Here is a 27,120-nt window from a genome sequence, read left to right on the forward strand (position 1 = left end):
CAGTGCCTCTGGGTGAATGTGAGCGCATTTTCCAGGCAAAGCTCACATATTCCCGAGCTTGCAATTGCTTCCGCAATCGATCCGTTTATTGATACACAATGCCTGAAATTATTATTATTGTTACTATTGTTATTATTCATGTAGAAAATATTATTAACTTGAAGCGAGAGTACAATTAGTATTTAGAGAACATGATGAATGGGCAGAAAAAGCCATCATAAAGCAATCAACAAAGTGACAAAACTATATACAGTATGTGGTTTAGGAATGGCACAAGAACGGTATTGATATTGAAATGTCATTGACAAAGCAACGCGAGGCCGTGTGGTGTGGTGGCTGAAGAGCTGGACTGGGGACTGTTAGTAGTTTCTTGGCAATTTTCCCCCGGTCCCCTGTCAAGATGAGCTCTTGGGCCTGGCATTGTCTTTTGGCGTCTTTCCACCATCCCGGTAATTCCAGGGGATCGGAGGAGCAGTGTGGCTCTGGGAAAGGGCCTGTCTCCAGGCAGAGTGTATTCCTTGCACTCAGAAGGTTCCAGGCCCAAGCCCATGAGCCTCCTGTAAGGAGGGTGTCGCGCCGAAGGCCTGGGAAAGATCGCCGCCTTTTGATCTCGTGGAGGGGCCAGTCAGCACTCAGCCATTGGCCTGACTCAGTGTAAGGTATGTATGTGGTTAAATATAACTCTCCCACAGTTGGAAAACGTTTGTTTCTATTAAAATGGAGGGCAGAGTTTCTTCTTGGCAACAGCCTGGGTAATTGCATCAACTGTTTTCCTGATATTCTTTTTAGGAACATCCCCCAAGTTAGCATTTGGGAGGATCAAAATCCATCCACCCAAATGACAACAGTGTTTTGAAATGCGAAATAGCATCTGTCCAAGTGTCTCTGTTGTTGGCATTCAACATTTTGCTTTTTGTTTGTTTGCAGGGCAGAGAAAAAGAAGTAGGGGAAAAAAGAGATAACGATTGTCAGTCCTGAAAGCAAATTCCATTTGGGTAGCTGTGTTACAACAACAGTTAAAATGTCAGTTAGCAGCTTTTTAAAGAAAATGTGATTCAAATGACATAGCTCTTTCCAACCTACATAGCTGTTTCTGACCTCACTAAAAGCACCCTCTTAATGTGGTATGCAAGGATCAGAGGATAAATATTTCCGAAGACTAGTTTGAAGTGAACATTTGCCATGTTTTTCGTCTGGTTCCATAGTTACCAAGAAATTTATGCATAAAAGAAATGGCAATACTAACTTAGCAAGTCATAGTTTCCCCTTGGTCTCCTCCACCTTTTCACAGAGTCAAGGGTGGGCCATTTCAAGCTTCCCATTAAGACCTTGCTCAGCTGGATGTCAGAGGCATTTTGACAGGCGGCCCCACGTCAAAGTGGATTTTGCCTAGGCCGACTGTATTCAAAGTGCTTCTGTCTTTCTGAAATGTAGTATATTTCTAGTTATCCAGGTGTCAAATAATCAGTAAGGCATAATGCTTCAATAAAAGTAAGGCTGGCCTAAAATGCCACCCCCCCATGGCCCAATTGTTTTGCAGGGGGGGGGGGATTTCAGCAGACTTTCAAGGAGGGCACTATTGAGTGGTACAGAAATGTAATAAATAAATACATAAATAAATGTGTGTGTGTGTGTGTGTGTTGCACACCTGCTGTGGCAAAAGGCACTTCTCCTTCTGGCCGCCAGCTGGTAGTTGTCATTCTTCCCCCACCCACAAGAATTCTCTTTGTGTGACGGTGCATCATGGCACCGTTGGGAGAAATGGTTCCTGCTGGTGGGGGTGTATGAGACTTTAGTGTTGCTTGCAAAACATGCAAATGTGCCCCTTTCGAAGCTCCGAATGTGAGCACGAGCATGAGCACATATCCACCGAAAACAGATGCGAATTGTCGAACGCATGCTTGCGTTGGTCTCATTCTCAAATCAGCCACACTAGTCTGTGGAGGAAAGTTGCACAAATCAGGGGAGGTTTGTGCAAATTTGGGGGAGAGTTGTGCAATCCCCCGTTCAATCGCTGCTCAATTAGCGCAAGTTTCCCATTATTGGAACGAGACAAGCGGCAGGATGATAGCATTGTATGGAAGACGGTGACCAGGAGATGGGTGTGCCCTGCTCAGCCTGCTGTCCAGGGGCAGTTGATGGGCAACTTCAAGGCCCTCCAGCTCTTCCTCCTGAAGGTTTTTGATCTTTAAACTGGACTTGGGCCAGAGAAGGCCTGTCTGCGTCGTCGCCAAATGGAAATCCAAAGGCCTTGGCTCGGACAACAGGGCCTCCCCTGAAGATCATAGTGGCCTGGGAGGCTGACATGGGAGGAGACGTTCCTGGAGGTCACCTGGTCCTCAGACATAGAGGGCTTTGTATACTAATGCCAATGCCTGCAACGTAGCTGGGTGATGGACTCGCAGCCAGGGCAGACACATCAGCACAGGCGTAATATGTACGTGGTGAGGCACCCTGGGCTATAACCTTGCTGCTGCATTCTGCACTGGCTGCAGCTTCCGAACCAGCCTTAAGGGCAGCCCCACACAGCACATATTGCAGTAATCTAAGCATGACTATCCAGTGGCTGTCGAGAATGGTTACCCGGTGAGACAGCTCCTCCTTTACTCACCCTGCATTGCTCCTCATGCCCAAAGACCCACAGACACTCGACAAATTCCTGTCGAGTTACCTGGCCCTGCCACCCTAATTCGACATGATGGAAGCGGCAGACCTTTAAATGTCAGTGCTAACAAGGCACAGCTTTCAAAATAGCATGGTTTCTTTGGGAGAAACCCAAGGGAGAATGGCCCTTTGGCGATAAATGGAAAATGCCTCCCTCGGTTGTCACTGTGAGCTTCAGCTGTCGGAATCTAAAGGCATGCGTGTTTTTGGCTCAGCAGCTGTGCCGTTCACACCTTAGGACAGGGCTGGGGAGCCTCAGGCAGGGGGCCAACGCTGACCCTCCTGGGATCCTGGTTTTGGCCCCCCAGGTTCCCCAGACAGCCGCACCCACTTTCCCTGGGCCTCCGCCCCTTTCTCCCGTGCACCGATTGTTTGGCATTTTCCCAGCTTTTGTGCAGTTTTCTTCACAATTCTAAAAGGTGGAAATTAGTGGGAGTAAAAGCTTTAAGCTAAAACATGCTGGTTTTTAAAAATATTTTTGCACCACCCCCTTTGCCTTTGATCGCACCCACCGCTGGAGCTTCTTAGGAAAAAAAAAATTAAGACAAATTAAAACAGGACCACGTATAGGGTTCCTAGGAAAAATTAAAACAATTTAAAACCTGGAAAAACTGGAGTTCTTTGAAACACAGCAAACTGCATGGCCACCACCTTGGCTTGGCTTTGGCAGCATCAAAAATTCATGCAAAATTCATTTCTGACAATGCAGCAGACTGTTTTGGGGAGGCCTTGTTTTAATGGCCTTTGAGCTGTTTTAACTGTCAGATTGTAATTATTTATTTAAATGTGGAAGTAGTATATTTTAAATGAATTTAAATGAATTTTAAATAATATGCTCCTTCTTAGAAATTGGATTTAATCCTTGGGCCAAAAGAGGTTCAGTACCCCTGGCTTAGAAGAAGCAGCAACCCACAGAACACAATTTGCCTATGAGCTGAGGTTTGTTGGACTCCCCTGAGCCAGGGCTAGCGTGCCCTCTTGTGAGTTGCCCCCAAAGAGGACATGCATCATCAAAAGGGAGGGGGAGTGGTTTCCCTGGTGATGGGATGCGGGAGGTGTGTGCCTCCTCTCCGAAGGGCATCCTCTGCTCCCTGCCCCGCCCTGCTCACTGGCTCTAATCGAGGCTACCCTTTCCTTCAACTCCTGGTGCAACCTGAAATCTATTTAGTACCTAGCAGACCAACATTCCCCAACCTGCTGCCCTGGCCATGCTGGCTGGCAGTGATGGGAGTTGTAGTCCAACATGTCTGGAGGGGACCAGGTTGGAGGGGGCTGGATCCAGTTAACTCTGCACAACTGCTCAGACTAGCAACTCCATCAGAAGACTGGTGCAGGCCTCAGGGGTTTCACATTATTCACTCCCCCCCCCCCCCACGCACACACTTTCTGGCTCATTTGACATCCAGCCTGTCAATGGGTTTTGGAAGGATTTGCTCACACCTTTGTGACTTTTTGGTCACTCCGTATAAAGATATTCCCCTACTGTGGCTTTTGCATCCTTTTTTCTAATGGGCCAGCGAGGCTTCATATGACTTTTGCCTCCTTTGGCTGGCAGAATCCTTTCTGGTCCCCCTGTGCAAATCCACTCCCCCAGCAGGATTTGGCTTGTGCCTGGACAATTCTTTGTGTTTACTGAAAACTAGGTGTGTTGCCAGGGGGGTGGGGAGAAGGAAACATTTCAGATGGATCTTTCAATTGCAACCATGATCATGAGTGGAGCCTAGAAACCAAACCCTATGAGGAACAGTTCAAGGAACTGGGTATGTTCAGTCTGGAGAAGAGATGATTAAGGTCATTGGAGGTGGGGGGATTCAATTAACATGGGGGGGGCACACACATGATACAGGTCTTCACTTTTTTTTTAAACTACAGTATAAACTAAAGATAGAACCAGACTAAAACTTGGGGGCAATGCAAAGATTTAAAATAGAGTAAAGGTGTCCCCAACCAGTCGTGTCCGACTCTAGGGTGCGGTGCTCATCCCCGTTTCTAAGCTGAAGAGCCAGCGCTGTCCGAAGACGCTTCCGTGGTCATGTGGCCGGCATGACTGAACTCCGAGGTGCACGGAACGCTGTTACCTTTCCCGCCGAGGTGGTACCTATTTATCTACTTGCAATTTCTTGCTTTCGAACTGCTAGGTTGGCAGGAGCTGGGACTGAAGACGGGAGCTCACTCTGTCACGCGGCACTCGGGTCTCGAACTGCTGTCCTGCCGACCTTCCGGTCTGCAGTTCAGTGTCTTAACCACTAAACCACCACGGCCCTCTTAAAATAGAGTAACAGATTTTAAACAGCAGAAACTTTCCATCAAATTATCTGGGCACTTCATGATAAAATAAAATCTAATATCACCATATATATATATAGATCTGGGTTCTAGACCCCACTTGGCCATGGAAGCTCACTGGGTGACTCTGGGCCAGTCACAGACTCTCAGCCCAACCTACCTCACAGGGTTGTTGTGAGGATACAACGGAGAGGAGGAGGATAATGTAAGCCACCTTGGGTTCCTTGCAAGAGGAAAAAAGGCGGGATATAAATGCAATAATAAATAAAAAAATAAAAAATATATAGTCAAAATGTAGCCCTGCATCCACATATGGCTGGGGGCAGGGGTTCTACTGTCATAATGAAAGCTCGCATCACCACCATCGTGCCCTCTCACAATGCCCCAGGTAAGGTAATGCCCAGGTAATAAGCAACTTCTTATAAAAAGGCCAGGTCCTGAACTTAAACCTGCACACAGCCGGAGGTGAAGACTGCCGGAAGACATTCGACGACCAGACAACGCATAGAAGACTGTCTATGGCAGCCATCATGGATCATGGTGAGGGGTGCCTCCATTGCGGTTGCTCTCTGTCAGCATGGCACCCAGTGGGACCCGCTGTGACTCAATGATGGCAACCACTGCGAGGAGTTCTAGGCCCGTTGATTAGCCAGGCCCATCTGTGTTTGGGCTGCACGACGGGGAGGGGGCTTCTCTCAGCCCAGACTCAGACTTTCTTCAGGGAGGCCTTGGATAGACTTGACTTGGGAAGCTCTCTTTCCAGTGGATCCTTGCCAGGCCTCACTGAAGGACTGCCCCCCCCCCCAACCTGGCAGTGCAGGCACAGCTGGTTGCCTGAGCTGGAGCCGGGGAAGGCATTTTCCCCAACTGAACTCAAACTGGCCCTGGGCGGGAATTGTCTTCTCTGCACTGCTGTGCCTTGGTCTGTAGCTCTAGACAGGTTAAAGGGGGTGCTTTAGTGTCAGGATTAGATCTTAATAAAGTCTAAATAAAAATTTAATAATCTAAATAAATTAATAAAATCTAAACAGAATTTAATAACACCTAAATAAAAATTGTCTGAACGTACATATTGTTTTGTCTTGGGTCTGGGGGCAAGCCTCTTTTGTAGTCTGTACATAGGATTCCAGTTGGGGCTTGTCCATTCCAGTTAACTTAAGGGTACTAGCTGTTACTTGAGGGAATTCCTCTCTTGGCTCACCCGTAAAAGTTGGCCGCCTTGAATGGGATTTGGTCATAAGACATGATTAGCATTCAAGAAAATGTTTTCCAGTGCTCAGCTCAACGCGTGCGTGCGTGAGTTTGAAATTAATACCTCATAAGTGAAAGTAATCCAAACACAGAAAATGTTTTTCTCTGTTCCCCAGACAGCCACATCCACTTCCCCGGGCCCTTCTTCAGTTGGGCCACAGATCAGGGGCTCAGAAGTTCTTTAGAGGCGGCCTACAAACATTTTTAACAAAATCCAATAAATAACTCAATGTGGTGGCTGCCTGCCACAGAACGAAGCCAAGAACTGGCTCAGCACCCACAATACATGCTGCCTCCCCACCACCCACCGCCATGTAAACACACCTGCAGGGAGGAAGGGATGAGCTGAGCGACTGCCCACGGCAACAGCATGCGGCAACGATGACGCGTGGCGGGGCTGTGAGGGCGGCAGGCGCCCCGGCACTGGGCGGGGCCCTAGTGGTGGTGGGGCCGGCAGTGTCAGTGACGGGCCCTTCGGAGTCCCTGGAGCCTTAGCAGCTGCCTGATCATGGCAAGCCTGCCCCTGCTAGGTGGATTTCTGCTGTTCCGTGATTCTCATTTTGACTAAGTTGAATGTGCATGTGAATTTGAATGCATTACAATGTTTTGTAGAATGGAGTCAGAAGCCACTTTGGGAGCAGTAGCTGGAAAACCTCTGCAGATCCTGTAAAGCAACAGCGCCACCAACAAACAGCTGTTACAGAAATGCCCAGACTTCCCCAAATGCCCCATGACCTTGCATATCTATTCTGGACGTGTTCGTGGTTTGGGAAATTGGGAAGTACAGACCAATATTGTGTCTGAAGGTCTTCGGCTTTTATATGGATTTGGAGAATTTGTTGGAGGGATTCCACCATCTCCCCGCCCGACTGTATTCATATACTTTTGGATCCTTGAGATGTTCAAAAGAAGCATGTTGGAAGCGGAGTATTCTGTCAGGGTAGCCCGTGTTGCTGGAAACAATGACATTTTGGGGCTGCTCATCTCTAGGGATGTACGAAAGTCACTTACCTTTAGCGAAATTTGATTTGCGGTGGGGGGGAGGTGCTCTGTCCCTCCCCCCGAAATTCTGGCCGGGGGGGAGGCGCTCCGTCCCTCCCCCCTGAAATTCTGGCTAGGGGGGGAGGCGCTCCGTCCTTCCACCCCCGAATCCTGGCCGGCTGGGCCAGCAAATGGCGGCCGTAGCCACTGCCGTTTGCGTCCCTGCAGTCAGCTGTGATAGGCTACGTAAATGTTTACGTAGCCTATCACGGCTGAGTAAAAAAAAAAAGCGTGTACACAACGCTACGTAGACGCTATGCTATTTGTGTTCCCCTTATTTTCGCCATAGTCTATGTAAATGTTTATGTAGACTAGACGTGCCAAAATAAGGAACGCAAATGGCGGCGCCCATGGGTGCCGCCATTTGCGTACACGCGGTTTGTTTGTTTTTTACTCAGCCGTGATAGGCTACGTAAACATTTACGTAGCTTATCACGGTATTTTTTAAAAATCTAGCCGTGATAGGCTACGTAAATCTTTACGTAGCCTATCACGTTTTGTTGTTGTTTTTTACTGGAAATGGCGGCGGCAGCTGGTCAGAAGACCCGCCGCTGCCGCTGTCGCTGCCACTGCCCCACTGCTGGAGCCGCCGCCGCCAGGAGGATTCGCCCAAGGTAAGTCCCGTCCCGGGGGGGGGGTGGCAGGGGGGTGGCAGACCGTTTTGCCACAAATTTTGGGGAGCCGAATGCGCTGGCATTCGGCCTCCCCGAGATTCGTAGCGAAATTCTCTGACATCCCTACTCACCTCTGTCCTGGGAAACGTCGCATATACTTCTTCAACCTTTCTCTATAGTGGAGAGAAACCCATAAGATGTTGGCTATTGACACTCTAGAGTTTGCTTTCCAAATATTTTGCAGTATTTTGCAAAGATTGCATTAAAAAATGGATGCGTTTTAATACTCTCTTCTAGCTCGATTTCGTGTTGCCCTTCAAGAATTTGTTCCTATGGAGGTGGGGCTTCAGTTAAAATACCATTTTTCCGATCCCACTGCAAAGAGTAGATAGGATTGGATTTAAACTTAAGAAGCAATTGCTTAATCAGATTGATCCCAGTGTAGAGTTTTCCCCACTGGCTGCATTGTAAGTAGACATTGATTTCCCCAGTAATGGCAATGATGAATTTTTAACTGAGATCTTAGGGTTAACAAGCAATGGGTTTGACTTGCCTATGGGAGTTCCTAAATTGAAATTGCCACAACCAGAAATTAAAACAACAGCTGCCCACAAAACTCTTATTAAGAGTTGTTTCCACAAGTAAGTTCCTCAAATATCACTCAAGAGCACTCTAGGGACCAGTGGCTGATTTCCTTCAGAAGAATTTAACAGGAAGAATTTGTCTGCTCATTAATATATATTACCACCCCTACTGTCTCTTAACATGGATGTTCCCAAGATAAAAAGCATCCTTCCAGTGAAATAGGAACATATATGTGGATTTCTGCTGGATCAAACCAAGATGGCATCTTGTCTGGCATCCACCTTCTTTCTCACAGCAGTCAAGCAAATGTCCTGAGAAGACCAGAAGCAGGACATGAAGATGGCAGACATCTTGCTTACCAGCAGCTGGGATTCAGTGGGTTTCTGCTCTGTATCCAGAGGTCTGATCCAGCTGTCACAGCTATGAGGCACTGATAGAGCTATCTGCCAATGACTGCCATGCATTTGTTGAATCCCCTTTGAAAGCTATCTTTCTTGATGGCAAATTAGTAGGGAAGGATGAATTTCTCCACAGTGCGCTCTCCCACACTTGATTTTTAAAAATTCTTTCCATCCTGTTTATGAAGGATTTTGTGCATTTTGGAAACTTCTTATCCAACAACAAACTGACCCAAATTCTGACCCATCTGCACCAGACAGATTCAAGAGGCACAGCTCTCGACAGGATAGAGAGGATCATGATGTATCTGCCTGTCATGTCTTTGTTAAAGAAGAGGTGTCAATCCTAACTCAGCGCATCATGGATGAATACACAGAGATTAAAATCCAGATTTTTAAGAGCTAAGCCCTCAAAGCCCTGGGCCTGGATGGACGAATCGGCCAGTTTCAGTTTCTGCCATATTCAATTTTTCTTAAAATCTCAAGTTCTTTTTGTTCCAAGTATGGAGATGTTTGCGAATGTTGACGAATTCTTATCAAAATCGAACTGAAACAAAATGTTCACCCCTCCCTAGGAATGCCTCTCCTGAGGAAGTATATTATGATGGAGTTGGAATACAGCACTCTTCATCCCCAGCCAGCATGGCCATCAGCCTGTGGCTGGGGATGATGAGAGTTGTAGTGCAGCACATCTGGCAGGCCCCAGGTTGGGGAAGGCTGATGTAGATAGATAGGGAAGATGGTGGCTGAACAGATGTTCTTCCCTTTCTACAGCCCACCCATGCCTCAAGGAATGTAGGAGGAGGGCTTCTTCCTACCAGATCTGCCCATTAGCCCAGCATGGTCCTACATCAGCCTAGCTCAGTGTGGTGCCCTCCAGATGGGTTGGACGACTCTCAACATCCCTGATCATTGGCCTTGCTGGTGGAGGCTGATGAGTACTGTAGTCCTAAACATCTGGAGGGCACCGAGTTGGGCAATGCTGGCCTACCCTGATGGACAACGGCTCTCCCAGATCTCAGGCAGAGAAGGGTCACCTTTGACCCCATCAGCTGGTACTCATTCTTTTAACGGGAGATGCTGGGACCTTCTGCATGCAAAGCTCCACCCTGAGCTATGGAAGGTGTACAAAGCCTCCCCAGAGTATCTGGGTGTCACATAATTTCCCTCCCTCCTCAATCCATGAGGACTAGTAACATTTTTTTAAACTACTAAACTAGGGAGTCAGGTGTTTTTTGTTGTGATTTGTAAAGGGTTTTAAGATATTTTGGAACTTCCTTGAAGAGCTTGAAATGACAATTTCTATGGAATGACAAGCGAGACGTGTCATTAATTGCACGCATGGAGAGAGCTGAATGTTGCAAGAAGAGGGTCATGCTGCTTCCCATGAAGAAATGTTATTTTTGGCTCGCCTTTCAATTCTAGAGAAGAAAGGCAGGTTGGAGAAGAGCATCTGGAAATTGTAAACCTGGCTGTTTGGGAGGCTGTAAGTGAGTGCGTGTTACTGGCAGCAGAAGAGATGCTTTTTTTCTTTGTTCTTAACCCTTTATGCCAGGGGTTGCCAACATTTTTGGACCTGTGAGGTGTGGGGTTCCCCTGCTCTATGCAACCCTTTGTGTAAATTGTGGCACATAATCCTACTTTGGTTACTTGGTCAATCTCATCAAGATAACAGGTGGGACCTCTCCCCCCTACAAGAAATCAAAATGTTCTTCAAGCAAAGGGCTGGATGTGCCTGATCTCGTCTGATCTCAGAAGCTAAGCAGGGTCAGCCCTGGTTTGTACTTGGGTGGGAGACCGCCTGGGAATCAGTCTTCCTCCATTGAGCAGGGGGTTGGACTTGATGGTCTTGTAGGCCCCTTCCAACCCTATGATTCTGCATCTGGGTTGAATGTGGGTTGTCCAAGGCACTGCAGTTCAAAACAGGAGCCAATATTTGGTCCTCTCTCCCAAAAGTCTGCAAAGGACCCTTGGGTTTGAACTCTCAGAGAAGGAGAAGACCTCTTCCTGATGGAACAGACGAGATGGAGAAGAGAGTGCCAATGCAAGAATTTCTGGCTGTTGCATGCAGAGGCATGATGTGCTGCATGGGGAGGTAAGAGGAGGGGGCAGAGGTCACCGCTGACGGGCTGCGGAAAAGCTCAGCTGGGGGCAATGTGGAAGAACGCTTAACGGCCAAGTGGCAAAGGCGGAGCAGAAGAAAGACAAAAGGCTGTGACTCATTGGCCTTGAAGATGGCAATCAGCTTATCTGGACTTCCTGCTCTTTGATGCCTTTGGGGAAAAGTCAGTGGGCGAGAGCAAGCGGACAAGACTTCTAGGGTGGTGTCATCACGTGCCTCGGCACAAAGTGGGAAGAGTGTGGCTCAGGCATGTCCTCTACTGGGGTTGCGTGTTGGAGAAGGGAATGAGGGATCATAGCACCTGGGCAGAGTAACCCATGATCCTCCTGGCTTGAGAAGTCAGGTGGTGCTGGAGGGCCAATCAGATGCTATGGCAGGATACAGACTTGTCCAGGCCTGATGGTTGCCTTCAGTCACAGGAAAATGTGAATTGACCTTATACTGAACCCAGTACTGCTCACTCCAGGATATCAAGAAGAAAGGGGCTTTCTCACCCTTGCTACCTCAAATAGGATGGTTACAGCAAAAATGGACTGTGAAGAGCTCCAGACGGATCTCTCCAAACTGGGAGAATGGGCATCTAAATGGCAAACGTGGTTCAGTGTAAGCAAGTGATGCACGCTGGGGCAAAAAAATCCCAGCTTCAAGTTTGGCCTGATGAGATCTGAGCTAGTGGTGACCAACCAGGATAGAGATCTTGGGGTTGTGGTGGACAGCTCAATGAAAATGTCAACCCAGTGTGTGGCTGCCGTAAAAAAAGGCAAACTCCATATTAGGCATAATTAGAAAACCAATTAAGAATAAAACTGCCAATACATACTGCCCCTATACAAATCTATGGTGCGGCCACACTTGGAATACTGTGTCCAGTTCTGGTCACCACACCTAAAAAAAGACTATGTAGAGCTGGAAAAAGTGCAGAAAAGTGCAACTAAAATGATCGCGGGGCTGGAGCATCTCCCCTATGAGAGAAGGTTACAACAGCTGGGCTTGTTTAGCTTGGAAAAAAGGAGGGTCAGGGGAGACACGGCAGAGGTGTACAAAATTAAGCGTGGTGTAGAGAATGTAGATAGGGAGACATTTTTCTCTCAGAATACTAGAACCCAGTGGGGTCCTCCCATGAAGCTGACTGGGGGGAGATTCAGGAGAGATCAAAGGAAGGGCTTCTTCACACCGCACAGAGTTAAACTATGCAATTTGCTACCACAGGATGTAGTGAGGGCCACCAACTTGGATGGCTTTAAAAGGGGGTTGGACAAATTCCTGGAGGAGGAGAAGGCTATCAATGGCTACTTGTCTTGATGGCTATGTGCTACTTCCAGTACCAGAGGCAGTGAGCCTGTGTACACCAGTTGCTGGGGAGCATGGGTGAGAGGGTGCTGTTGTGCTGATGTCCTGCTTGTGGGTTCCTGGTCAACAGCTGGCTGGCCACTGTGTGAACAGAATGCTGGACTAGATGGACCCTCGATCTGATCCAGCAGGGCTCTTCTTATGTTCTTGAAGTTCTTCAAGAGGAGAAAGCTTACCACAGACAGCCTCATGAATTATGTGGGGTATCATCATAATAAATAATGCATTATTATTTTGATTAAATTTATATCCTGCCTTTTTGGTCTGCAAAAGAAGCCCAAAGCTGTATAAATTATGCAAATCAAATACATTTGCTTCAGGTTCCTTCTTTTGCAATTAGGTCATGCTGCTAGTTATGGGAGGGGAGCAAAACCCTAATGCACCCATGCTCTGCATGCCTCCCCCCAGCTTCTGCGATATCACCCAGGATCGCTTGTCGACTTTGTGGGATGTCCACACCACCCAAAGCAGAACCTGTATCAGGTGCCAGAGCAAAGAGCAAAAGGGGAACGGGATTGCGAGATTGGAGAGAAAGGGAGATGCATCAGGTCCTGTGCGCGGGGGTGGCTGTGTTGTGCAAGGCACTTGGCACCAGCGCTGCCGAGATCTCTGCTTGCCCATTTGTGGAAATGTCACAGTTTTCTCAACACATAACTTTTAGAAAGATACATGCGGCAGCCAGAGGCAGAGGGGCATTCCGTCAGCCCAAATGTCTTTGGGACATTTCTTTTCTGAGGATAAACAGAACGTCTTGGTTGCAAGCATCAGGTCTTTTGCACGGCTTTGGTCCAGAAAGAGCAAACACTTGGGACATCCGGCCCATGGCAGACACCAGGCAGGGTCCAGCTCGCAGCTATCCCAATCAGGTGCACCATTTAGGGAGGGTCCACAGAGGTGCCCCCCCAGTGGGATACACACCACAAATGTCTATTCCTCCAGACCACCTCTGTTTCTGGCCCGGTGTGTACGTTGAGGGCCAAACTAAGGGTCAGTACGGACTTTATTTTAAATGTGTGCTTAGCAGCTATGGCTTTTGTTCATTTTTAGAGCAGGCACAGGAGGTCAGATCCAGATCTTAAAAGCCTCCCCTGCCACACACACACACACACGCTAGGGTCTTGATCCGGTTCGGCCCCCCTGTGCCCATTTGAAAGTAAGAATGAAAGAACACATGGCTGCTACAGTCAGATTTCAAATAATGTCGTTTTGGCCCCAGATGTGAAGTCAAAAGTGTGAATGCATTTGAAGCAGTAGAGGCTGGTGGCTCCGATTTTGGTGGGGCTGTAAATCCATTCTGGGTTTCAGCCAGAACCAGGCAGAACTGGACAGGAGCTATCCAAGGTGCCAGACCTATTTTAAGGAGAGGGGTTAACATATTGGTTAGCTCCTTTAGAGTTCTGGCTAGTTTTAACTGAGACCCAGAATATATTCACAGCCCCACCAAAATCAGAGCCACCAGCCTCCATTGATTTGAAGTATCTAGTTATTCCCCCCCCCCCCGCCCGCCCGCCCCCATCTACATAACAGGTCAGGATAAGAACTGGGGTGCATAGAAAGTTTTTTCTTAATCCTCTCCCACTCAGGTTCCTGATGAAAATCCCCTATTCCCAAAACTCTTATTTTTAGGAGAAGAAAAAACAGATACATCAAATGCATCCACATCTTTAGTATCAGCTCTAGTTTGTCCCTGAGTGGGGCATGATAAACAATGACATGATCTTAGATCCACCTTCCCCGACATGGTGATGTCCAGATGTTTTGGACTACAACCCCCAGCATTCCTGACCATTGGCCATGCTGATGGGAGCTGAAGCCCAAAACATTCGGAAGGCAGCAGTTTGGCAAGGCTGGCATAGGTACTTGGTGCGTACCCCTGTGCGGTTTTTGTTAAAAGATAATTTGGCCTGTGTTGGAACATTGCTAGATGTGTTGAGCCATACCCAGCAGGGTTGTTGTTGTGAGGCGAACTCAACGTTTGCAAAGCCACGCGGCACATTTTAAGAGGGGAAATGATTAAGAGCATTAATGAGCAAATCCAGGCAGCGCTCTATGGCAGGTGCAACTAGAGCTAATTTTGCGATTGCTAATGAACTTCCCGGTAGTTTTGCCGCCCTCCTTTCACCATCTCACATATCAGCTCATCTTGTATGCACCTCGGGGCAGAGGCTCCTCCCATGGGAACGTCGGGCGTAGAGGGCGTGTAAGATCAGCTAAGTGGTGTGCGGAAAGGAAGATCGGCTCAAACGTGAAATTCCTCGCGTTCGAGGAATGTGTGTGAAAAACGGATGAGGTGCGTGCAGCAGATATTTCCCGCTGGCTTGAGGCTGGGGTGTTAGATCTCTCTCTCTCCTGCTCTGCAGGCCTTTGTGGAACTTGAAACCCATTGCCTCAGGAGGCTGCCACCTTTGTCATGCCAGTGTACACGCGCTCGATTCTCAGGCACAAACACTGCAATTTTAAACATCCTTCATTAAGAAGTAATTGAATACGATGGGACTTACTTCCACTGAACACTGCGGGACTTCCTTCTAAGTCAACATGCACAGGAATACACTCAAAGGCTGCAATCCTATGTTCACTTACCTGGGAGTAAGTCTCATTGAACTTACGGGGGCTTACTTCTGAACAGGCACATACAGGAATGTATGTTGTTCTTGTCCCGAGGCACCTTTAACCTTCACAGCTCCTCCCTTGCTATTGTCTCACCCCACCTGATGGATAGGTGGTTCTTTTGAACCCTTGTCTGATAAAACGGGCCAAACTCTCTTCAAAGGTTCTCTCTATTCCTCTGGGTTTTTCCTGAACACAGCCTCAGGCGAGAGTCTGGCAGTAACTCTTCCTTTTCCTTTAATGAAGCAACCGCTCATTAGCTCTCGGGGCTTGCTTTGCCAGCAGGACCATCGCCAGCTTTCCTAGGTCACTGGGTTACACCCTCTCTCTTCCAGCTGCTGAAGACAAAACCTTGCCAAATTCTCATCCTGAGATTTTGGTGTGGCTTGTTTCTCTCCACACTATATCCCCACCGTTTCGTCTTCCTCCGTAGAAGAAACGCATTCTAAAGCATGCCTCTTTCCCCTTGTAGAAGCCACTTCACAGACCATGTGGAGACAGAGAGGAGACCCAAAGGTTTTCTGACCACGTGCAAAGGGTACTGGCTGCGCTGAATGATTTCTGGCACTGGCATCTTTGAAACCACCGGAAAAAAATCCCCTTTCGGTTGTGTCTACATTTGACAGGCGTTTAGAGAGATCTACACCATTTCTCCTTCTCCTGGGAAAGAAAGGTGTGAGCAGCAGCGAGGCAGAAATGCGACTCATCTAATCCAAAGGTATTTCTCTCTCCTGAAGAACCTGTTTTTCTTTGATCTAGGAAGCTCGGTATATTTAGACCTTGATCAACCCTGCAGAACATGAGCTATTGGATCAAAAGAGAGCTTTGCAAGACTTTAGCTACCCTAATAATTAAGCAAGGCCAGCGTTGCTCAGCCGGAAATTTGGAAAGCGAAAAAAATAAGTCTGAAATGTGGTGATTTTGCCATTTAGATTTTGATCTTGAAATTTGTTCCCTTCTCCCAAATTTAACTTTTGAGTTTCAGAATCAAGATGTGATATTAAACGTTTGCTTGTTTCTCTGTCCCACCACACACGTTTCCTGATTGAGTGAGTGAGTGACTGAATGACAGAGTGAATGAATGAAGTACAAATTGGACTCAATGCTACTTCAAGGTAACTGTCAGATACTGTCAAATGTTGTCTCCTATTGAAACGTCACTGGATGTCAGGCACAGCCAGATGTTGAACAACAAATGTATGGAGAAAACTATTTGCCATCAAGCTTTGCAGAGCAGCGTGTGGAGAGTGGGGAGTGGGAAATCTGTTGTTGGCTCTATAGCAGCCACTGTGTTGCCGCAGGCCCCTCTCGAGTAGACCTCTCTTTAGCATTCCTGTGCTCACATCTGTTTATCTTGGCTTCAGAATCAGTTCTCCTTCTCTCCCCCCCCCCCGCACTTTCCCAGAGCTGCTGTCCAGATCACCAGCCAAGTAAGCACGTTTTCTCCTGTTTTGGCTTCTTGTGAAATAGTTAGTTGGGCAAGAAATCTACAGAAGGGGTGTAGGTCCCAGACGCTCAGCTGGTGTCTTTGCTGTGCTGCGTGCAATGCAAAAGTGTTTCCCTCTTGAAAGCTGAGCCGGCTGAACAAGTGTTGCAAAGGCATTCCCACAAAGTTCCCAGGTCGCTGCAGTCGTTTAGCTCTTGAGCTCTTTTTAGAATACAGAATCACAGACCTGGGGAGAACCAAAATATCACTTAGTCCATCCCTCTGCATTTTTTTTCTTTTTTTGTATCATTCACTCTCTTTCTGACGATCATATGTGCAGGCAGGGACAAAGAGTTATGTGGAAGCCCCTTCCCTGGCAGTTGGGAAATTCTTTCATTCTGCCTTCTGAGATGTCCAGACTGATGCACTTCCAAGCATATCTTCTGAATCATAAGAGCTAGAAACTGGCTTTTTTTTCCCTTTAAAGCAACAACAGTGAGCATCAGCTGACACAAGTCCTGCTTGTGGGCTTCTCATCACCATGTGATTGGCTGCTACTGAAAACAAGATGTCAGGCTAGATGGATCCTTGTTCTTATGTGGCTGGCTGGGGAATGCTGGCTAGGGGTGAATGCTTGGAGTTGTAGTACTTTTTCTGTCTGAACATGCATAGGATTGTACCGTTAAGAAAGTTATATCCCATCTTTCCGTTTCAAAACAGCTGCTTATAAACAGATGCATTGAAAACAGTATGACACACCTGGTATTCCCAGGACTTTAAATCGTGCATCCACTACAGTGTCTGTCTTGTCTATCTATTCATATATCTATATGTATGTAGCCATTGATGTGTCCGGTGCTTTACAAAGTATAAGAGGGCATGTTCTGCCCCATGGAGCTTACAATCCGTCATTCAACACAGGTACGCTGTGCTTCTGTAGTATCATGGAGCTGCACGCAGCTGTTGAATGGGATCCAGATGTCAGAGTCAGGGAAGGGCCACAGCTTAGTGGTAGAGCACCTAGATTGCATGCAAAAGGTTACAGGTTCAAGCCCTGGTATCACCAGGGACGGAAGGGACGGAAGAGACCTTTCTCTGTTGTGATGACAAACAGATGATGAAAAGAGATGCTGTGGTCAAAAAGAGGATTGTCCATTCCTCACCTCCTGCAGAATTCTCCAGAACATCTGGGGCACTGTGGGTAAAAAAAAATAGTGGCTGCCAACTGGGAGCTACTGAGAAGAGCTCTGTGCTCCTGCCACCACAGGTGATGACAAAAAGAGGTCTGTGGTCACTACAGAGCAGGGTCTCTCCCATCCCTTGCTGAGACCCATGGAGAGCTGGTTCCAGTTAATGCAGACCAGCCTTCCTCAATTTGGTGTTGTCCAGATGCATTGGACTAAGAACATAAGAACAGCCCTGCTGGATCAGACCCAGGGCCCATCTAGTTCAGCATTTTGTTCACACAGTGGCCGACCAGCTGTCGACCAGGAACCCACAAGCAGGGCATGAGTGCAACAGCACCCTCCCACCCATGTTCCCCAGCACCTGGTGTACTACTCACTGCCTCTGATTCTGGAGGTAGCACATAGCCATCAAGACTAGTAGCTATTGATAGCCTTCTCCTCCTCCAGGAATTTGTCCAACCCCCTTTCAAAGCCATCCAAATTGGTGGCCATCACTACATCCTGTGGTAGTGAATTCTACAGTTTAACTCTGCGCTGGGTGAAGGAAGACTTCCTTTGATCTGCTCTGAATCTCCCCCCAGTCAGCTTCATGGGATGATCCCACGGGGTTCTAGTATTTTGGGAGAGGGAGAGAAATGTCTCCCTCTCCACATTCTCCATACCATGCATAATTTTGTACACCTCTACAAAAGGTCTTCCGTTACCCCCCTTTTTTCCAAGCTAAACAATCCCAGCTGTTGTAAACTTCTGTCATGGGGGGATGCTCCAGCCCCTCAATAATTTTAGTTGCTCTTTTCTGCACTTTAGTTGCCAGGTGATGGAAGATGTAGTCCAACACATCTGGAGGTTGAGGAAAGCTGGTGTAGAACCTCTTTTAGCCTGAGAGCCAAATTCCATTTTGGAGAAGCTCTCCAGTGCTGGGGGCGTGATCAAAATTCCCCCAGTACCAGCAAACATTAGCGTAAGGCTGTTACTGCCAGTAACTAAGCCTTAGGAGGGATATTTCAAGTTTTAAGACTGGGGGGAGGACCATGCAAAGGCCAGGGAACTGCCAAATGTAGGTGGTCAGGGGAGAGGTGGCAGGGCTGGGAAAGGGACATCCATTTGGAGGTGCCAGGAGGGTCATATTGTCATCCCAGGCAGGCTGGATTTTCCATGTGGGACTGAGGTTCAACCAGAGAGAACTAGATGGGCCAATGGGCTGTTGCGGAGAAATAGCCACGAGCCAGGAAATTCTGCCGTTGCTGAGGCCTAAATGAGAAAGAGCTGAAATATGACGACTTTTATAGTCCTCCCTTTTGAGAACAGCCAGTGGCTGGCCTGGGTGGGTGGGTGGAGCCAGTCTGGCACCTGAGAACCCGCTCCTGCCCAGGGAGATGCTCCCAGAGCCACCCTTCTCCGTCAGCCACCAGCAGCTCATGGCCTTGGCACAAACACAGCCTTAGCAGAAAGGCAGGCTGGCCACAGAACATCTTGCTGCAAAGCGGAACATTCTGGCCTCCCTCAGCCACTGTGGGGGCGAGAGACACCTTGAATCCTTCACCCTTTTCATCTCTGCAACATAGATGATCCACCAGGCAGTGCCAAGAATGCAATTATTGTCCTCATCTTCCCCAGAGCCCGCTTGGCTTTGCGTTCTCAACTCTGCGGCTGCAGATTGTGCAGAGGCAGCATTCATTCCCTCGGCAGTTTTTCATCACAGTTTAGGTTCTCCGCCTCCCCCCACCTCTCTCTCTCTCTCTCTCTCTCTGTGTGTGTGTGTGTGTGTGTGTGTGTGTGTGTGTCCTCCACCTCTGTTTTGGCAGGTGACGGAAACAGGGGCCAAGGGCTGAAGAGCTTATCCCTGACGGGTCTAAGTGAGGAGGCTGGATGAGATCAGCCTTGGGAGGGATCAGATGCTCTGACTGCTCGCTTGGACCACCTTGGTGTGTTTAATGAGAAGGACTGGTGTCCTATGAAAGCCAAACTACCTTCAGCAACTTCAGCTTTGTCCAGCCTTTATTGGATGGTTAATTCCTTTTCTAAAGAAAATACCTCCCTTCTTCCAAGAGGCTGGAGGTGGTGTATATGGTTCTCCACCTACACTCAGTGGCTCAGTGGGGATTTGTACCGCAGGTCTCCCTACGTTCTTGTCCAACATGCTTGAACCTCTGGAATGTCTTGGCATGCGCTTGGAGTGGACAGGAACATCTACTGAATGCCTTACCACAGTGGGTTCCCTGCCCTGCCTTTACAGGTGACTCTTTTCTGCCAACCCCATGTCCCAGGGTTATGGCAGGATGCCCTGTACATCTAGGCCCCAATTGTCCATTCCTCACCTCCCCCAGAATGCTCCAAAACATCTGGGGAATTGTGGGTAAAGAAAATGCCGGCTGCCAACTGGTAGCTACTGAGAAGAGCTCTGTGCTCCTGCCACCACAGGTGATATCATAAAGAGGTGCTGTTACCTCATAAGAACTGGATCACATAAGAAATGTCAACCCCTAAATCACCCCTTAGTTCACCTCCTCAATTTCGTTCATACCCATGTGAGAACTTTTGGTTCAGCTCTAGTTGGTACTTGAAATGGAGGTTCATGTCAGAAATGCGCCTACCAAGGTTGACCAGTGGAGGCTGGTGGCTCCGAAGTCAGTTTGGCGGTGGATCCACTCCGGGTTCCAGTCAGAACTCTAAGGGAGCTGTCCAAGATAGGAAAGCTGGTGCTTGAACATGAAATAGAGAATCGTGGTTCTGAACATGTTCACCAGTGTTCATCCCAATGTCTCAGTGTTCATCAGAGATGCCACACAGTCTTTTGCATTTTCCTCCCCTTGTGAAAGTGAGTCAAGGTGGTATTTGATGAACCTCATACATAGAATGTTGCGTCTTGAGCATGGGCACCAAATTCCAGTCCAGTAACCCAATACTGAAGAGAATTACAGACAAATGCCACAGAGGTGAGTTAAACGAAAGGCCCTATTTCATTCATTCACACAAACATTGAACAGAAGTTCATGTAAACACTGAATGGTCTTTTGTTAACACAGAATCGATTTTTCTCTCTGGGCTGAACAATTGAACTGAACTGAGTTCCTCTTTGCTTTTGGAAATATGTGTGCTATTGCTGATGGTAAACAAAAATTAAAATCATTTCCTACTCCCCAATCTTAATTCCCCTTTCTATAACAGTCCTCTGTACTCATGTGAAGGAGATAAAACAGGAAGGCACAACAAGACAATAAAATCTTGTTTCCCCAGGAAGCCCGCATTTCCTCAGAAGATTATTGGGGCCCTCAATGAAAAGACCCACATTTTCTTAACCCTCTGTTCCTCCCCTCCCCCAAACTATCAATCAATTAAAAAAGTGTATTTATAAATAATATTTTTTTGGCCTAAATAGAGCCAGCAAGATGACTTACAATTAAAATGTAAAACAATTTGCAAGTTTAAAAACAATTTGAAAACTTAAAAAAAAAATATGCCTCAAGCGGAATTAAGAGCTGGAGAGAATCTTAAAAAGAGAGTGTAGAGCTAATCCATTTTAAATACCCCGAAGCCGTATGGAACACAAACGGTTTTACAGCTCACCTAAAACTGAACAAAGAAGGGGTCAGCTTAACTTCCTGTGGGAGAGACTTTCATGGGTGAGGTGCTGCCACAGAGAGGGCCCAATCCAGTGTTCCCACCAACCCACTTCCTCTTGGTGATGGAACACACAGAAGGTCATCTGTAGAAGATTGTACGTTATGGCCAGGTTCATATGAGAGAAGGCAGTCTTTCAGATATCCTGAAAGGAATTAGCCAGAAAAGAATTCTGTTTCAAGATGGAGCTGGAAACAGCATTTCCTCCATCTTGCTCCAGTTTAATGACAGTTGGATGACTTGCTTTGTCAAGAACTCCAGCTTCATCTGAACCACAGCTGTCTTGGTGGCTGGCATGGCACACACAGACATGGTGGTCCAAGGAGACCATGTTTGTCTTCTTAGCTGACAAAAGCCACCCTCACGCATGACTCACTACTAGATGTGGCTAGCAGGTTTCTATTCCTGTAGGACTCCAGCAGGCCAGGTGGCACGCACGGCCACTCGCTCGTCCAGGAAACGAGAGAACATTTCTCCTGCCTGGTGTCTTCCTTGAACGCAGGCAAGAGAGCTGACGTCGTTGCGGAGAGGGGGGATGCCACTTTGTACCAAGTCTTGTACCAAGACCTCTTGCTTTACAATAAGTGAACTATGTACTTCCTTCCCCTATATACATATGGTAGGTGGAAGTTTAAATTGGATTTTAAGAGAAAAAAAACTTGCAAAAATTCCTGGATTTCAGGAGAAAGCTCCTGGCTTGGTTCGCAAATGCAAACCAACCCAGGGGCTCCAGGAAAATCTGGCGAGCTCAAAAAGGGGCGAATTTGCCTGCAATGGCCATTCCTGGCTTGGGGTTGGAGGAAGGCTTCTTCCTTGTGCTAAGTGCTGAATCTGCATGGCAGTGATTGCAAGGAAGGATGGGAACCCCTCTGTGGTTTCCTAACAGACACTTCCTCCCAAAGCGAGCAGAAGGGCGCTTCAGCCAGCACTGTGCCAGGCTGCGCCAGAAGCCCTCCTCGCCCTCATCCCTCTCTCTTCTTTGATAAAGGGACAGCTGTCACCACTGCTGGTCACGCCAAGAGACGACAACTAGCGACGTTTCTGGGAACCAGACAGTGAACATTGACTTTGCCCACCATTCCATGAAGTGCTGATCGCTTTCAAACCAAGCTGGGCGACTCCAGGAGGTTGTTGACAGAACCCAGAAGCAATTCCTCTGAAGGGCGGGCCCAGAGCCCAGAGGTGCCGTGCAACAGGTGAGCTGATTCCCAGCCGCTCCCCCCACCCCACCCCCCACCACCATTGATCCTACGTTCCTTGCAAGGCCAGATCTGCCACCGGTGGCTTGGCAGTCAGTGGGGTTGGAGGAGGGCTGGGCTGGTCCCCAGCACAAACAAACAGAGAGATGGAGGCAGGGGTCTCCAGCCGGGTTGGGGCCAGGGGCACACTGGGCAATTTGAAACAGTGCCCTGGGCAGTGCCAGAAATGGACTGCTGTAGGGGGCTGGGGAGCCAGTTGCATCAATGCCTGGAGTGCCCCCCCCGATCTGTGTTAGTGTGTGCACGCGCATGAAGGTGCACCCTGTGTGTGTGCTGCCCACTCTGGCTTCTGTCTCTCCCTGTCTTTCTGTCTCTGTGTGTGTCTTTGCTATTCTTCTTTTCTTCTTTCCTTTCCTTCTCTCTCTCTCTGACTCCTTCCTTCCTTCCTTCCTTCCTTCCTTCCTTCCTTCCTTCCTCTCTCTCTCTCTCTCTCTCTCTCTCTCTCTCTCTCTCCCTCTCTACCCATCCCAACTTATCCATTTATTTGCATGGGCTGAGAAAAGCCCCCTGCTGAAAAACAGTTGGAGGGAGGAGCAAAACTCATCCCTGCCAAGGACCCTGTTGGCTGAAGGGTCCTTGGTGCGGGGTGCACTTGCCCCCCCCCACAGCTGCCCAGGGGGCTTTCTCACTCCCCATATAGGCCTGTAGAGCAATTCCAAATAGGCTTGTATAGGGAGAGAATAAGTCCCCCAGCCGAAAATTGGCTGGAAGGGGGAAGGACAAAGATCACCCCCCGCCAAGGACTCTGTTGTCCCAAGGGTTCTTGGTGGGGGCTGCCATTTTGGGGGGAGGGGGGCTTTTTTGCTCCCAATGCAAGCCTGGGAGGCATCGCTCCATGGCTTATAGAGGGAGTGGAAATAGCTTAGCAGGTGTTGTGCTGGAGACCCGCGGGTGGGGGCAATGCCTGTTAATTGATGGCCGGCTCCAGCTGGTGGTGATCTGGGGCCTTTGCCGGTGTCCCAAGATGGGCCCCTCCCTCACGCCCCAACATTGCTTGCATCCCCACTTTGCGTGGAGTTCCCAAGAAGCTTGGCAAAAGCAGGGCAGGGCCTCCATTTCTGCACCCAGCCTGTTCTGGGTACCGAGGAGCTCATGGAGTGTGCTGGGGCTGACCCCCCCCAATCCAAGGTCTGGAAAGCAGAGATGGGAAGCCTTAGGGCCCTAGGCCAGGACAGAGCACTTACCCTGCATGCAGATGTCCCCAATTCAATCCTTGGCGTCTCCAGGTACAGGCAGATCTCAGGTCACTGGGCCAGGGAAGAGACCTGCCTGGAGCTGATGGACAGCAGCACTCAGTCAGCGCAGAGAACAATGGGCTCTCTCAGGGGTGGGCAACTTGTGTCCCTCCGGATGTTGCTGACAGCAGAGGCTGGCGGTTCCGACATCGGTGGGGCTGTGAATCCATTCTGGGTTTCAATCAGAACCTGCCAGAACACTAAAGGAGCTACCCAAGGTGCTGCACCCTAGCACCAAAATGGGTTCAGCACCTTGGATAGCTCCTTTGGAGTTCTAGTGGCTTCTGACTGAAACCTAGAATGGATTTTCAGCCCCACCAACATCAGAGCCACCAGCCTCCAATGGTTGCTGGACTGCAACATCCACCAGCTCCATTCATTCATTCATTCATTCATTTATTATTATTAAATGTCTCACTCACCCATCTGGTCAGTCTCCCAGCAACTCTGGGCAATGTACAATAATAAAAACAGTTTAAAAACAATAAGATTACACATTAAAACATCACTTTCTAAAATTACCCTAACCCACCCCAAAAGCCTGCCTGAACAACCAAGTTTTTAATGCATGGCAGATGCTCATTAAAGAGGGGGCATGGTGGAGTTCCCTAGGGAGGGAGTTCCACAGAGTGGGGGCCACCACATAGAAGGCCCTCTCCCTCGTCCTCACCAGCCTAGCTGTCCTGGCTGATGGGAGAGAGAGAAGGCCATCCGAGGCTGATTTTGTTGAGTGGTATAGTCAGTATAGCCAATCTAGTCAGTATAGCCAATGATGAGGATGATGGGAGGTGCCATTCAAAGGCCCCTGGAGACCCCCATTTTGCCCCTTCCCCTGGGCTAGCTGGACAAACAGTTGGACTCAGGACAAGGCATCTTCATAGGTAATGCCATCAAAATTGATCCTAGACAGAATTGTTATCTCCAAGGTTTATCTTAATGAGATCTTAATGATATAGGGTGGGATACAGATGTTTCGAATAAATAATAATAAATATCTCCTGCACTGCTAGTCCATGGGTTGATTTTCACACCCATCCAAGAGCCCTCCCTACAATTAAATGCATTTCTTTACATTGCTGGCTGAAGCTTTTTCCACAGTTTGAGAAAGATATGGGCCAATTGGAAGGTGTCCAGAGGAGGGTGGCAAAGATGGGGAGGAACTGGAGGCCAAGTGTTGTGAGGAAAGGTTGAAGGAAATCGGCATGTTTAGCCCAGAGAAGAGATGACTAAGAGGCAATCTTCCAAATATTTGAAGAGCAGTTGCATATGATAGTGCTCCTGAAGTACTTGAAAGGTGGTCACAGGGAGGAAGGCCAGGATCTCTTCTCGATCATCCCAGAGTGCAGGACACGGAATAATGGGCCCAAGTTACAAGAAGCCAGATTCCGGCTGAACATCAGGAAAAACTTCCTGGCAGTTAGAGCAATACGACGATGGAACCCATTCCCTAGGGAGGCGGTGGGCTCTCCCACACTGGAGGCGTTCAAGATGAGGCTGGACAGCCATCTGTCGGGGATGCTCAGACTTGGATTCCTGCATTGAGCAGGGGGCTGGATTCCATGGTCTCATAGGCCCCTTCCAACCCTACCATTCTATGATTCTATGTTTTTAAGCAGAGGCTGGATGGCCACCTAAGGACATAAGAAATACCATGCTGGATCAGACCAAGGGTCCATCATGTCCAGCATTCTGTTCCCCAGTTGCCAAACAGCTGCTTGTGGGAAACCCAAAAGCAGGACACAAGTGCAACAGCACCCTCACACCCATGTTCCTCAGCAACTGGTGTCCATAGGTGTACTGCTTTTGATACTGGATTAGTAACCACTGACAGCCTTCTCCTCCATGAATTTGTCTAACCCCCTTTTAAGGCCATCCAAATTGGGGGCCATCACTACATCCTGTGGTAGCAAATTCCATAGCTTAACTATGCACTGTGTGAAGAAGTCCTGCCTTTTACCTCTCCTGAATCTCTTACCACTCTTCATAGGGTGACCTATTCGGGTGCGTTCTAGGATTATGAGAGACAGAGAGAAATGTCTCCCTATCCGCTTTCTCCACACTAGGGATGTACGAAACTCACTTACCTTTTCGTGGATTGATTTGCAGGGGGGGAGGTGCTCCGTCCCTCCCCCCAGAATCCTCGACGGGGGGGAGGTGATCCGGTCCTCCCCATCGGAATCCTGCCCGGCCGGCTCCGCTCCGCGGTGGCTCCACAGAGTAGCTGGCCAGGGCCGTCCGCAGCTGGATTTCCAGCCACGGACAGGCTGGTGCAGACGCAAATGGCGGCTGCCGTAGTGGCCGCCATTTGTGTCCAGCCAGGCTGCTGTGATAGGCTACGTAAGTATTTACGTAGTCTATCACGGCTAACCCCCCCCCCCCAAAACCCAGCGTACGCAAATGGTGGTGGCTACGGTGGCTGCCATTTGCGTTTCCTATTTTTCGCCGTTCTAGCCTACGTAAATATTTACGTAGGCTATTACGGCGAAAAAAAGGGGAACGCAAATAGCGTAGTGGGCGCTATTTGCATTCCTTTTCCCCCTGCTGTTCTAGCCTACGTAAATTTACGCTCCCTGGAATTCATGGCGGAATTCTCTGTCATCCCTACTCCACACCATGCATAATTTTGTACACCTCTATCATGTCTCCCCTTACTTGCCTTTTTCGAAGCTAAACAGTCCCAACTGTCAGAGATGCTATAGTAGTACATAAGAAGAGCCCTGCTGGATCAGGCCAAGGGTCCATCTAGTCCAGCATTCTGTTCACACAGTGGCCAACCAGCTGCCTGTGGGAAAACCCCAGGTAGGACATGAGTGCAACAGCACCCTCCCGCCCATGTTCTCCAGCAACTGGTACTGAGTCTGATCCTGGACATAACATACAACCATGAGGACTAGTAGCCATTGATAGCCTTCTCCTCCATGAATTTGCCCAATCCCCTTTTAAAGCCATACGAACTGGTGGCCATCCCTACATCTTGTGGTAGCAAGTTCTATAGTTTTACTCTGCACAGTGTGAAGAAGTCCTTCCCTTTATCTGTCCTGAATCACCCATCAGCTTCATGGGATGACCCCACTGGGTTCTAGCATTATGAGAGAGGGAGGAAAATGTCCCCCTATCCACTGTCTCCACCCCATGCTTAATTCTGTGCACCTCTCTCATGTCTCCCCTCACTAGCCTTTTCTCCAAGCTGAACAGTCCCAGCTGTTGTAACCTTTCCTCCTAGGGGAGTTGCTCCAGCCCCTTGATCATTTTAGTTGCTGTTTTCTGCACTTTTTCCAACTTCCTGCACGGGCAGGGGTGCAGCCTAGATGAGTTTTGGGACCCTTCCAGCTCTATAACTCTATGGTAGAAAGAAGCTGCTTATGCTTTTCAAGGGGAGGGCCACTGCTCATTGGTAGAGCTTTGCATAGCGAAAGGTGACAGGTTCAGTCCCCAGCACGTCCGAGGAGGGCACGGATAGGTCCCGATTTG

At 48.5% G+C, this 27,120-nt stretch overlaps 1 protein-coding gene across 2 annotated transcripts in view; it reads left to right on the forward strand.

Moving 5' to 3' along the window:
• CMKLR1 (chemerin chemokine-like receptor 1) overlaps positions 1 to 27,120 on the forward strand; it is a 69,843-nt gene that overhangs the window by 10,887 nt on the left and 31,836 nt on the right. The window contains exons 3-4 of one of the 2 annotated variants that reach the window (XM_084820487.1): positions 15,394 to 15,639; positions 22,144 to 22,351. The gene's annotated coding sequence lies outside the window, so the exon portion shown is untranslated. Of the gene's footprint in view, positions 1 to 15,393; positions 15,640 to 21,574; positions 21,775 to 22,143; positions 22,352 to 27,120 lie in introns of those variants that run through there. The other variant, XM_084820488.1, reaches the window with a different exon arrangement.

This window comes from Heloderma suspectum, chromosome 13, assembly GCF_057233095.1.
Source record: "Heloderma suspectum isolate Gila_16-S chromosome 13, 16-S_ref, whole genome shotgun sequence".
In the NCBI taxonomy this organism is placed as follows: domain Eukaryota; kingdom Metazoa; phylum Chordata; class Lepidosauria; order Squamata; family Helodermatidae; genus Heloderma; species Heloderma suspectum.